The sequence below is a fragment of the Crocodylus siamensis genome, chromosome 4 (genome assembly GCF_052110815.1).
Source record: "Crocodylus siamensis isolate JL-2025a chromosome 4, ASM5211081v1, whole genome shotgun sequence".
Lineage (NCBI taxonomy): Eukaryota > Metazoa > Chordata > Crocodylia > Crocodylidae > Crocodylus > Crocodylus siamensis.
The window spans coordinates 150794267-150801547 of NC_143398.1; the positions used below are offsets into that span (position 1 = coordinate 150794267).

Consider the following 7281-nt stretch of genomic DNA (forward strand, 5'->3'; position numbering starts at 1 on the left):
TGGCTCCATGCTGCATTGCTACCAACACTGTACTCCTTGCTTTTGCAGTCTCTGCAGGGCCTGCAGGTTGAAGATGTGGACCTGACTGTAGAGGCAGACCAGGCCCTGCTTGTCCTCCCACAAGAGGAGGCTTAGGACTCCTACACAGACCCAGTGTTATCCAGGCCAGAAGACCCCTAGCACTCATCACTGGAGCTGGATAAGAGCTCCAGGGGCATGGGCAGGGTGCTGAAGCAGTGTCTGACAGAGCGAGTCTAGCAGCTAGCTTTTAGAGCACCAGTCCTGCCATCTGCCTTCACAGAAGGCACAGGAAAGGCTCAAAAGTGATGGCATAGAGCAGGCCTGACTGCGGGCAGCCTTGATACCCTCCCTGCCTGAATGTGATGGGCTCCATCAGCATCCAGTTGAACTTGACCACACATACAACACCTGGAGAAACCACACAAGACAGAGACTGAAGCCAAACACCTCAGCACACCTGTGAGGTACCCATAATCCACCCTTTCAAATGCTGAGGAACAGGAGGGTGAATGACAAGCCCACCTAGCATGTGAACTCAAGGAGGTCCCAGACCTGGTACAAATTATTGAAGATGGTCCTCCCTAGCAGCCTGTATATCTAGTTAGGGTGGATCATGTCTGCTAGCACAGACTTCAGGTGCCTGTGCTAGCCTTCACTATCACCTTGTAGTCCATGCAAAGGAGGGAAGGACACCAGTTCCTCAAGTCATAGGGGTCTCCCTGCTTGGGCAAGAGGGTCAGCACAGCCATCCTGCTTGACAGGGGGAGCTCCCTATCCCCTTTGGACTTGGCCCAGACTACAGCAAGGTCTGGGCCAAGGGCATCCCAAAAGGCATAGAAGAACTCTGAAGTCAGCCCATCGATGCCTGGCACTTTGTTAGTGGGCATCAGACAGAGGGTGCCTGAGAGCTCAGCCGGGGTGAGAGGAGCCTCCAGCTGGTCCCAGTCACCCACACTGAACTGTGGCAGTCCCTCCTGCAGGACCTGTTGGGTATTGGTGTTGATTGGGTTCAGTGAGAAGAGCTCTGGATAGAAATCCTTACCCTTTCTTGCAGCTCACCAGGATCCGTGAGGGGGATTTCATTATCCACCAAGAGGCAGGCAATGTACTTCTTGGCACCCTTCCTCTTCAGGATATAGAAGCAGGGGCTGCAGTCCATCTCCTGGAGGAGCTGGATCTGTGAGCAGACAAATGCACCATGGGCATGGCAGTTATCCACAGCTTGGATCTTCTCCTGCTTCCCCCAACATTCTCCACAGAGGGATGGATTGTCAGTGGACAAGTACCGTTCCAACACGGGCACCTTCCTCTCGAACTGGTTCCTGGCTGCCTCCCTCTGCCAGCTGTGCCCCTAGGTGTATCTGTGGCAAAAGAAAGGGACATACACCTTCCTCATGTCCCACCATCTTTAGCCACAGGGAAGGCCAACTACTGCTCATGCCAAACCAGCCAGAACTCCTGGAAGGCTGCCACAAAGTCCACAACCTCTAGCAGGCCGTTGTTAAAGTGCAGTAAGCCAACCCCAAACACCTGGACTGCAGCATGACACAAGCATAGACAAGATGGTGGTTGCTGAAGAGGGCTGGCCTAATGCCAGAGGTATGGACTTGGGTGGTGTTCAGCACTGAGATGTAAATTTGGTCCAACCAGGAGTGACATGCCTGATCCTCCTTCATGCTCACACAGGTGAAGGTCATGGTGTCGTGAGGGTGGCAGGTGCACCAAACATCCACCAGGGCATGGCAGGAGAACCCCCCTGAGGATGTTGGAAGCAGCCTGGCTCTACTCCTTGCTTTTGCAGTCCTGCATCTTGAAGGTGACATTAAACACTCCATCAAGAACCAAGCACTTGTGAAGGTTGAGGGTACCAAGGCAGGCAGCCACCTGCTGGTAGAACCAGGCCATCTCCGAGTTGTACACAAGGCATAGATGTTCAGCAGGTTTAGAACAAGTCTCTGAGATGGAGCAGATGGCCCAGCACCACCTCAGTGTCCCAGAGGATTTCTGGCTGCAGGCTCGGGGAGGACAGGATAGCCACCCCATATAATGTCTGTCAGGTGGCTGAAATACACCCTGTCTTTCCACTCCAGTTGCCAGCTGATTTCAGTGGCTGGAATCATGTGGATCTCCTGCAGGAAAAGCACAGAGGACCCCCGCTCCCAAAGGAAAGAGAGTGCCTGGCACCTGTGGAGACCCATCCTGTAGCCACAGACATTAAGGGTCATGATGTTGAGTGACCTCATTGCTGGGGGGCATCAGCAGACTCAGCAGAGGCCTCATGAGCAGCAATGCCAGGCCCAGAGCCTAGTAGCAATCCTGCCACCCTCCCATAGACAGGGTATCTTGGAAGCTATGGGCCCACATGTTCCCAGCATTGCACCGTTTCAGCCCCCTGCCTTCCCCCACCAGCACCCTCATGATGTTAAGGATGCGGTAGAAGTCCCCTCATTGGTCCCAAGTGAGCTGCACCCTGTCTTAGGGAAGGGGATCTTCTCCATCAGGGTTCACCAGGGTGAGCCCCAGAGCTCCCACCTTCCCCAGATGTTCAGAGGGGGGAGGGGCCTACTGCCAGACCCAACCCAGGGGTGGCCAAAACCACTGTCCTGGTGCTCACCGTGTTGGGAGGCAAGTCATGGTGGCAGAGTAGGGGGTCTCCTCCAAGGGTCCCTCTCCAGGATGGCATGGCTGTCCCACATCCTTCTCCATGGAGTCAGCTCTTTTAATTTTCCCTGGGGGTAGGATGTCTGGTGCAGCTCAGGGGGTGATAGGGATTTCTTTCAGTTCTGCCCTCCTCTTGGTGGGCTGGAGGGGGACTTCCTCCATATTGGAGTGTCTGAGCTGCACCTGGGCCTTCTGCTTTGCTTTGGCAATGGAGCGCTGCCCAAAGGGGACCAGTACCCACTCAGCCATGGGGTCATCCTCGGGTGGATCAGCTTTAGGGCAATGGGGAGGCATGGGATTGGGGGGAGGAGAAGAGGAGGGTGAGGTGGGATGGTTGCAGTGGGGATGGGGTCTGGGGTAGGGGCATCCCGCTCCCTCCCCTCTTCTGCCTGTTCCCCATCACCACCCTGGAATCCCACTGGTGGCTGAGGCGCAGGGTCTCCTGAGCTTGTGGGGGGACTGGGTGCTGCAGCTAGGGTGCCAGAGGTGCCAGTGGTGAGGGCACCCCTCTCTCCAGTGGGGACCTGTTGTGCCCCCTGTTGGCCTAGGGGGCACTCCTGGTGCAGGTGCCTCGGTGTGCACCACTGAAAGTAGACTCAGTTCAGAGCCCCTTGAAAGTGGACCCAAGGGCTGGAGCCAGGGGAGGGGAGACACATACACACGGGGTTGGGGGAGGCTGGTTTGGTTAGCTGAAAAACAGACAGGAGGGCAGGGGGAGTGGGACACAGGACTCACTGTAGAAGGGATCTAGAGAATAGGACTGAGAGGGACTTCAATAGTAGCCTTCAGCTACCTGAAGAGGGGTTCAAAAGAGGATGGAATTAGACTGTTCTCAATGGTGGCAGATGACAGAACAAAGAGCAACAACCTCAAGTTGCAGCAAGGGAAGTTTCGGTTAGATCAGTAGTTGTCAACCAGGGGGGTTGCATACCCCTAGGGGTACTTAAAAGGGTCATAGGGGGTACCACAGAACTCTGCGTGTGTGTGGGCAGTCAGAAGTGCAGCCTGGCCACGTGGAGAGCAGCAGGGTCCGGCTGGTAAGTATGTTGTAGGGCTGGGGCACATACCTCCAGATCTGCGCGTGGGGCAGGGTGGGCTGAGGCCTGGGCCGTACTGGGCTCTTCCCAGCAGGGGCTGGGCTGGGGCGGGCTGTGTTCGGGGGGGGGGGGGGGGGGGTGGCGCTGGCAGGGCAGTTGGGGGTGGGGGCTACTGCAAATTCTGAAATGACTGCAGCCTCCCCCCGTAGCACCACTCCCATAGGCCCCCAAAGCGAGGGAGGGAGTGGGGTTGGGGTTGGGTTGGGGTTGAGGCTAGGGCTGGGCCTGAAGCAGGGTCAGGTGCTGCACAGCCAGGCAGAGCGTGGGACAGAGTCACAAGCAGCTCATCTGGGGGATGCAGAGGGTGGGGGCGCAGGTGGCAACTCTTGCTGCTGCACACACCCTAGGAGGACATGAGGGCCATGTGCCCCCACATGTGCATGCAGGATGTGGCAGGCTGTGGGCCGCTGTGGGCTGGGGCCAGGGCAGCACCGGGCTGTTCTGGGAAGGGGGCCTGAGTGGGCTATGGAAAATTTTGGGGTGGCATCAGCCCCTCCCATAGCCCCTCCCAGTGCTGCTGCCGCCCGCTCTGAGCGCAGCCCGGCCCCCCACCAGAAAGAGCCCAGTGCCCCCACAGCAGCAGCTTGCCCATCCCCCCCAACAGATCTGGGAGCACATGCCCCCATGCCCTCCCAGGACACATGCAGCAGCAGGAGCCATCCCTCCCACCCTCCAGATGAGCCACTTGTGGCTCCGTCCTGCGCCCCACCGTGCCTGAGCAGTGCCTGCCCCTGCCCCACTCCCTCCCCACTGCAGGGCCTCGATCTGCACCCCTCCCTCCACCCCTTAAAATCAAGAAAAAAATATAAAGGTGTACAACAGGTGAAACTTTGAGACAGAGGTGGTACACTTGTTAAAAAAAGGTTGAAAACCCCTGGGTTAGATATTAGAAAGAATTTTCTTACTAGGAAGGTAGTAAAACACTGGAACATGTTAACAGGAGAGGTGGTGGAATTTCCATCCTTGGAGGTTTTAAGATGCGGCTAGACAAAGCTTTGGCAGGATGGTCCTGTTTTGAGCAGGTTTTTGGACTAATGACCTCCTGAGGTCCTTTCTAACCCTAATTTTCTATGATTCTATGATAAGTGATAAAGACAGGGGGTGCTGCCGAAGCAGCTGGAGCATTGGAAGGGCAGGCTCTGGTGCTAGCGCTGTGCGGTCTCCTCGGCTAGCTGGCATGGGTAGCATTTGGGTCCCACTGGTAGTGTGAGTTCCCCACAGTCTGCACAGCAGCCAGGCAGCTCAGCACAAGAGCAGGAACCAGGAGTTGAGATGGGTGCTGGAATCAGGAACAGGTGTGCAGACATGTAGCCCCCTCCCCAAGCAGGGGTGGGGGGAACGGCAGCAGTGGCAGCAGTCCAGGGGCCAGTCCAGGTGGAGCAGGCAGGGGGCTGACCCCATAGGCAGACACTACAGGAGCCCTCTCCGGGGGAGCAAGGCAGGGCAGCAGACTCCACAGGGGAGAGAGGATCAGTGCAGCTCCTGCCCACCAGAAGTGTCCAAAGGAAGTGCTGGCACCCCCATGTGGCCATAAAAAGCTGGGCAAAAGGGATCTATGGTTTGACCCAGTAAATGGCAGTTTTTAAGTACTGAAGCTGTCTGTCCCTGATGGCTCTATCCTGTGTTCAACTTGTTCTTTGTAAGCCTTACTCCCAAGGAATAGAAGGGAGGGGAGGGGAAAAGGCAAAAATGGAAGGGAAGAAGAAGGGAAGGAGAGGCACATGGGAGGGTGAAAAATTAAAGAAGAAAGAGAAATGGAAAAGGGAATCAGAAGCTACAGCTCTCTCCTTGAAACACTGTGTTTACCTAGGCATTTTCAATGACTCAATATTCTAAGAATTATGATACCCACAGAGTAAGAGTATTTTCCCTTTGGATACAAGTCATTCTACTAAATTTATTCTCCAGGGGGACCAATTAATTTTTTTTGTACCAGTGTAAATCTAAAATAACTCTGCCGAAGTTGCTATGAATTTATACCAGTGCTAAAGCTTTTGTTATGAAATATTTTTCAGTTCCCTGCATTTTTGGCTCTTATCCCAACAACATTGGAACCTTGGTGTACGTAGGGAACTCAGAATTTTTCTGCTTTTCAGCCACATGCTACAAAGCACATAAGTATATGCTTAATGTAAGAGTAGTATGTAATACTAGTAGGTTAGATGCTTTGCTGGATTAAGATTTGCATGATAAATTATTCAAAACAAAAGTGTTGTCACAAGTGTTGCACACTCTTACAGTTTTACCATGAGTTTTCTGGGATTTGGCATTCAACCTAAAACACTAGCGCCTGCAGCTTTCCTTTTTAAAAAAAACAGTATATTTCTAGCCTTCACAAAATATTGACTATGTGACCCAAGGGCATCCTAAAGGCTCAGAAACCAAAAGTTAAATGTAAAAACCCTCCAGTTGATTATTATATTTTAAATCTCATTATTTTTTAAGCCAGTATCAGGATATTTAGGTCCTAACTAATGATTTTTGAATGCCTGGGGTTGGCAATACTGGGTATGAACATATTTCTATTCATGGGAGGGAAATGATATAGAAGGCTTGCAGCTGCCTGGGGACATAAATAGCTACAGTCACATTATATTTGTCCATTTATTCATAATACTCCCTGCATGTTCCAAGCCTGAATATTCCTAATGCAGACTTTGAAGTCAATGAAAAAACACTTACAAGTATGGACTACTAGAATTACCATAATAAGGGTTTCTGTTGTGCCAATCTCACGCCTCTTTTCACATCTGGAATGCTCTACTGAAATAAATTAAAATCACCCCTGGAATGCAACACTGGAGCAAAAAGGGCTAATCCAGAGATGTCTGACAAGGGGACTGTTAAGCAAAAGTAAGGAAATTATCTTGTATCTGTGCACAGCATTGGTAAAACAGATACTATAATACGATACCCAGTTCTGATGTCCACACTTCCAAGGATGTGGAAATACTAGAGAGAGTTCAAAGGAAGGCCAGAAAAGTGATCCAAGCACTGGAAAACAAGCTTTATGATATGATGCTTAGGAAGCTTAGCTTACCCAGTTTTTTGAAGAGAGGGTCTGAGAGGATACTTGATCACTTCCAGGTACTTTCACTTGGAAATCATACCTGGCAAGGGAGGGCATTCATCACTGTTGACAAAAGTACAGCAAAGCAGTCTCTGCAATTTGATGTTAGACAAAGTCAGCCTTAAAACCTGACACAATTGCCTTGCCCCACAATGCACAGGAAGACCAGACTACAGGAACTTATGGTTCTTCGACTGTTAAACTCCTTGAAAATGAAACACAATGAAAGCTATGCGAATCATAGACCTGTCCTAAGGCCAAACCCCTTGCAGAAGGCCCTCAGTATTAACAGCACTGTGTTATCCAGCCCCCACAAGATAGCCAGAAAGATGGCAGTCCCTTGGGAAGAGCAGAAACAGGTTTCACTGTGACACCGATGAGATGGCAGGGCTCATGAGAAGGCCATGGGTGCTACGTTGGGCGCACAACCAT

The 7281-nt window shown here is 52.4% G+C and overlaps 1 protein-coding gene across 1 annotated transcript in view; it reads right to left on the minus strand.

Moving 5' to 3' along the window:
• Positions 1 to 6913, minus strand: part of MARCHF10 (membrane associated ring-CH-type finger 10) — a 122859-nt gene extending 115946 nt beyond the window's left edge. The window contains exon 1 of the mRNA XM_090041173.1: positions 6820 to 6913. The gene's annotated coding sequence lies outside the window, so the exon portion shown is untranslated. The remainder of the gene's footprint in view (positions 1 to 6819) is intronic.
• Between the last annotated feature and the right edge of the window lie 368 nt (positions 6914 to 7281).